Source organism: Oratosquilla oratoria, chromosome 4 (assembly GCF_046742065.1).
Source record: "Oratosquilla oratoria isolate Oo_2021 chromosome 4, ASM4674206v1, whole genome shotgun sequence".
NCBI lineage: Eukaryota > Metazoa > Arthropoda > Malacostraca > Stomatopoda > Squillidae > Oratosquilla > Oratosquilla oratoria.
The window spans coordinates 33,035,318-33,041,569 of NC_134780.1; the positions used below are offsets into that span (position 1 = coordinate 33,035,318).

The 6,252-nt window shown below is 47.0% G+C and overlaps 1 protein-coding gene across 1 annotated transcript in view; it reads right to left on the reverse strand.

Annotated features, from left to right (window-relative positions):
* Chsy (Chondroitin sulfate synthase) overlaps positions 1-6,252 on the reverse strand; it is a 99,023-nt gene that overhangs the window by 56,668 nt on the left and 36,103 nt on the right. The window lies entirely within an intron of this gene.

Genomic DNA, 6,252 nt, shown 5'->3' on the forward strand with positions numbered 1-6,252 from the left:
TCACGCACACACATCGACTCGACCGCCTTTGAAGAAAGCGTCGTCTTTCATATGTTCATTCGAGGTCCTGGAGATTTCATTCGACTAATCTGCAATGGTTTCTCAACCGGGGAGGGGGGGGGGCATGGCACATCGGGAGGAGGGGGTTAAGTAAACGGTAGCAACGAAATATTATATAGGGCATTAGGGTAACCCCACCCATCCAGTTGGTCATTTCTGTAAGTTAACACAAAGACCCTCGTTTCATGCGACACAGCTGCAATTCTCACGTATTCAAAAGTAGATGTACGCGTTTAGACTATGTGCATGTGTTCACGCAACGTTTATAAGAGTCCCCCAGAAGTAAATCACAGGTATACGAGTCATCAGCAACAGAGGGTTGAGAACTAACTACACACTGGACTCAGAGAAAACCCTTCACCTTCCAACAGCATCCTCCAGTCTGCTGATCACTTTCAACTTAAACTCTCCCTCATTTGGACGACCTTCCTTCAGCGCGGTAGTCCCCGAATCAATCGTTATCAACGGCGGAGTACTAACAAGGTCGAGACGGGGTAGTGATTACAAAGGTTCCAGAGCCAGGGGTGCCACAGAACCAAAACGGAGGGAACAACTTAAGCCTTAGCTATTGGTAGCCCTGGAGTCCCTCAAACGCAAAATGAGCACGTGTCTTTCTTTAGAAGCGTGGCCCCATTTTTCTTTCTTTCTCCCCCACCTTTTCTTTTCCTTTCTTTCTCCTTTGCCGAATTTGAAATAGACCACGACGGTGCAAATGTTACAACTGATACCGGCAAGCACCAAATAAAAATGCATAAATAATAATAACAATAATAATAAAATACAGTACTAATATAATGATAAAATAAAAATAATAAATAATAATAATAATAATAATAATTAAATGTTACAATTAACGTCATTGTACTACTGAAGAGATTAATAACATATTTTCATTTTGTTTCTATTTTGAATTACATACGGCGGCTTCCTTTGTTGTTCATCCGGACCTTGACGGTGGATCCTTAATTACATCGACTAACTTCGGCCAGAATCTTGGAACGGTGGGGAGACTTGGAACGGGAGGAACGACGCAGGTTTACGTTCCTCCTTGACGTTCTTCCGAGCGAGAGCCACCGGCGACCACACTGTCACTTGAGGTCGGGGTCACGCAAGCGGACAACCCTCGTTAAAACTCGACTCCTCCTCCTCCTCCTCCGCGGACAAGGGTAGCGGGGAACCCGCGTATGGCCAAGGCCATCGCCATGTTGTCTGCGAGAAAGAGCGGGTCACACGAGGCTGAAGGAAGAAGAGGAGAGGAGAGGAGGAAGAGGAGGGCGATGAGTAGAGGGAAGAGGCGGAGAAGGAAGAGGGAGGAGGAAAAGGAGGAGGAGGAGGAGGCGAAGGCGGACGTAGACGAAAAGGCTGAATTAAGAAATGGAGTAGATGAAGTAATGGAGGAAAATGGAGGAGGAAGAGGAAAGCATGAAGATGGAGTGGACATGGAGGAGAAAGAGGAGGAGGGGGAAGAGGACGAAGAAGAGGAGTTGGTCCAACAAAAGTACAAAAACAACCGAGAGGAAGAGAAGGAGTCAGACTACCAAAAGCACAATAAAAAATAAGAGGAGAAGGAGGAGGAAGAGGAGGGAGAGGAGGAAAATTTAGAAGAGGTAGAGGAGGAATGACTGGCAAAGGGTGAAGAGATGGTGGGCAAGGAGAGGTGGAATGGGAGGAAGAAGAGGAGGAGACAACAGAGTGAGGGGATTATGGTACTGCTTGAAAACACGAGGGTGGGGGGGGGGAGCTAAACCAAATGCAAAGAAAACGGAGGAGAGTGGGAGATTGTGTTGTTTAGACAATGGAGACGGGGGAGGGGCGCTGGGGAAGTAAAATACAAATAAATCCATTAAATAAATAATAAAAAAAGGCGCTATAAAGCAAATAAGACAGAGCAGAAAGAGACAGAGGAAGAGGAGGAGGAGAAGAAGAAGGATAAGGAGGAGGAGGAGGAGCAAAAGGATAAGGAGGGGAAGGGGGAGGAGAAGAGGGAGAAGTAGGGGGAGGAGAAGGAGGTGGTGGTGGAGGCAGTGGAAGAGAGCAGTTAGAAGAGTATGAAAAAGATTAGGGGTCCGAAGTGTGTGGATTAGGAGAATGAGAATGAGGAGGGGTAGGGGGTGGGGAGGTGGGAAGGGTAAGGGGTGGGGAGGTGGGAAGGGGAAGGGGGAGGTGGGAAGGGGAAGGGGGAGGTGGGGAAGGAGAGGGAGAGGGGAGGAGGTAAGTTGTTGGATGACTAGGGATAGGATTATACAGTAAATAGGATTAGGAGTAGTACGGATGGGTCAGGAGTACAAGAAGGAAGAGGAGGAGTAGAGGGAGGGGTACAGGATGGGAGAGAAGGTCGTGGAGGAAGAGGTGGGAGAGGAGGAGGAGGTTGAGGAGGAGGAGAAGGTGGAGGTGAAGAGGTGGAGGAGGGGGAGAGGTGGAGGAGATTGAAGTGGTGGAGGAGGAGGAAGAGTTGGAGGGGGAAGAAGTGGAGGAGAAGAAGAAAGAGGTGGATAGGGGGAGGAGGAAGAGATACAGGAAGATGGGGAGGTTGATGAGGTGATGGAAGAGCTGGACGGGGAGGTGGGAAGAGGTTAAGGATGAGAAATAGGTGGAGGACGAGGAAGAGGAGATGCAGGAGGAGGAAGGGGAAAATGCAGGAGGAGAAAAAGCTGGCGGAGGAGGAGGAAGAGGAGGCTGAGGAGATGGGCAAGGGAGGAGGAGGAGGAGGAGCCTGAGGAGATGGTGACGGACGAGGGGAGGAGAAAGAGGTGGACGAGGAACTGGAGGAGGGAATGGGGATGAGGATGAAGAGGAGAAAAGGGTCAAGGTTAATGTTGGGAAAATGATATGGGAAGCCACCAAAAAGGTCCAGGGACATCAATCCCCCCCCCCCCAACCAACTTCTATCCCCATCAGCCACTCCCTCCTTCACACAAAGACGAGCGTGTATGTGTGTGTGGTGGGGGGGGGTACACTAGAGGCAGCCTAGGTTAGGTTAGGTTAGGTTAGGCTTCAAGAGACCTCTATCCGACGAAGGAAAGGCAGTCGGTACGATGATAACGAAGAAGAGGAAACAGTGGAGTAGGAGGGGGAGGAGGAAGGATGGAGAGGATCGCAAAGACGAGGAGGAAAAGAATGATGGACAGGATGAGGAGGGCATGGAGGAGATGGGAGAGGAGGAGGAGGAGGAGGCAGAGGAGGAAGACGAGAACGAGGAGGATGACGATGAGTTTACGGGGAGGGACGAGGAGAAGGATGAAGAGGAGGAGGACGAGGACGATAGGAGGATGATGAGGGGGAGGACGAGGATATGGAGGAAGAAGACGATGGGGAGGATGAGAATGTGAAAGAAGAGGGTGATGAGGAGGATAAGGATTAGGATAAGTATCAGGATCAGGATAAAAAGGAGGAAGAGGAGGAAGAAGATGCGGAGGACGAGAAGTAAAAGGAGGACGTGGAAAAGGATAAAGACAAATAGGACGAGGATACGGAGGAAGAGGAAGAGGATGAGGAAGAGGACGAGGAGGATAAAGAGGAAGAGGACGATGATGATGAGGAGGAGGAGGAGGAAAAGAAAGATAATACCATAGAGTCTGTTCCGTCAGTTGTCTCCCACTGCATGATGATGTCACTAGGAGTGACGTCACACAGCACTCGTCTTGCATGAACTGAGAGAGAGAGAGAGAGAGAGAGAGAGAGAGAGAGAGAGAGAGAGAGAGAGAGAGAGAGAGAGAGAGAGAGAGAGAGAGAGAGAGAGAGAGAGGACAAGCGCGAGGCGGAAGCTCTGAAGTCGCAGTCGAACAAATGAAAGGGGCAAGAATGTGTATTACCATTATCATTGATATATCATTATCATTATTATTACTATTATTATAGTTATTGTTATCACCATCATTATTATTATCATTACACTTATCTTTTTTCGTTTCATTTCCTTTTTCTGGTATTTTCTATATACTGCACCCTCAGGAGTTCCTTTCCACAAGTCCATACATTTCCACAGGTTTTCCAAGCGTCATTTGGAGCCCACAAGGCGAAGGGGCCAGGTTGGGGAGATGCAAGGGCGACTCGGAACACAAGTAGAGTAAACAGATGCTCACTCGCTCGCTCGCTCACTCACACACTCACTCACTCACTCACTCACCGACGGTGGGGTGTAAGAGGGGGTTCACACGGTCTAACGGTTCGTCGAACGCGGTTCGACAGACACGTGTTTAAAGTGATGTGTGAACGGGGTCTTTGGTTGTCGAACACGTTGGTTAAACCCCAAATACCCCGTTCACACGTTCACACATCACTTTAAACACGTGTCTGTCGAACCGCGTTCGGCTCCCTCTACGAAAGCCGATGTGTTTAGACCATACGAGGGAGAGGTGTGTATCTTACGGGAAAGGGGAGCGCTCGTAGTGTCCCGTCTCTGTATCTCGCCATCTCTAATTTGCTCTTAAATTCGTGTACGGTTTTTGCACACACTACTGTTTCGTCTAGTTTGTTCCATACACCCGTCACTCTGAGAGGAAAGCTGTTCTTTTTCAGGTCTCTTCTAGAACTGTCCTCTTTTGAGTTTCCTTCCATGTCTCCTTGTATTTCTCTTATCCCAATTTAGTAAGTCTTCTTTGTGTGTGTGTGTGTGTGTGTGTGTGTGTGTGTGTGTGTGTGTGTGTGTGTGTGTGTGTGTGTGCGTGTGTGAGAGAGACAGGGTGAAAAAGAGTGAAAGGAGGTGAAAGGGTCAGAGGGAGAGAGAGGGAGTTGGAGGGAGAGAGAGAGAGAGAGAGAGAGAGAGAGAGAGAGAGAGAGAGAGAGAGAGAGAGGGAGGGAGGGAGGGAGGGAGGGAGGGAGAGGGAGGAGGAGCGAGGGGGAAAATAGGAGAAAAAGAGGGAGGGAAAGAGGGAGGAAAAGAGGAAGGGAGAAGAGGGAAATGAAGATGGAGGGAGGGGAGGGGTGGGAGGAAGCTAGAGAGGGAGAGAATGGAAGAGAGAGATGGGAGGGAAAGGAGAGAGAGAAAGGAAGGGAGAGAGGGATAGAAAGGTGGGAGATGGAGAGAGGGATAGAAAGGTGGGAGATGGAGAGAGGGAGAAGGAGAGGTAGAGCATGAGGGAGAGAAAGAAGATGCAAGTTACATGGATGTTGCGGGCTGTTATTCACTGATGCTTCTATCCTTGTGGGTATCTTCATATTAATGTCATGTATCACTGTACTGGCCTAGGTGTGTGTACGTGTGTGTGTGTGTGTTTGTGGATATATACATATATATATATATATATATATATATATATATATATATATATATATATATATATATATATATTTGTATATATATATACATATATGTACTTATACATATATACACATACATATATATATATATATATATATATATATATATATATATATATATATATATATATATATACAGTATATACAGAGAGAGAGGGGGGGAGAGAAGAGAGAAATATTCCCATCTTTTCCCAGAGATCACCCTGGGTACAAGAATTCTCTGTGGCGGGGGACAAGAATATCGTCACCGTATACCTCTGCAAACCGTAAAATGCTATTACATATAGGGTGGAGCGAAGGGAGTATAATGCAGGCACGGTCACCATATTAAGACAACAGGGCAGGACTCGTAGTAATCTATTTATATTGGACAAATTAAATTTTAAAAAGGAAATGTGAGGCAAGAACTGGTTTATCAATAGAGTGGTTAACAAATAGAATAGACATAGTAACCATGTAGTGAGCGCTGAAAGTATTGGTTGTTTTAAGAAAAGGCTAGATAACTTTATGGATGGGGATGAGAGGTGGTAATTGACATGGAACTGACTTGTGTAGGCCTTATGGTCTCTTGCAGTCTCCTCAATTCTTATGTTTATGTTCTTATGGAGGGGACAGAGGCCTTTGTGTATTCTGTAGACCAATATTCGCCTTAATTGGGGAAACGTTCGCTCGTCACTCTGAAAACTTTCGCCCTTAACTCGGAAAACTTTCGCACGTAACTCTGAAAACTTTCGCACGTAACTCTGAAAACTTTCGCACGTAACTCTGAAAACTTTCGCACGTAACTCTGAAAACTTTCGCACGTAACTCTGAAAACTTTCGCACGTAACTCTGAAAACTTTCGCACGTAACTCTGAAAACTTTCGCACGTAACTCTGAAAACTTTCGCACGTAACTCTGAAAACTTTCGCACGTAACTCGGAAAACTTTCGC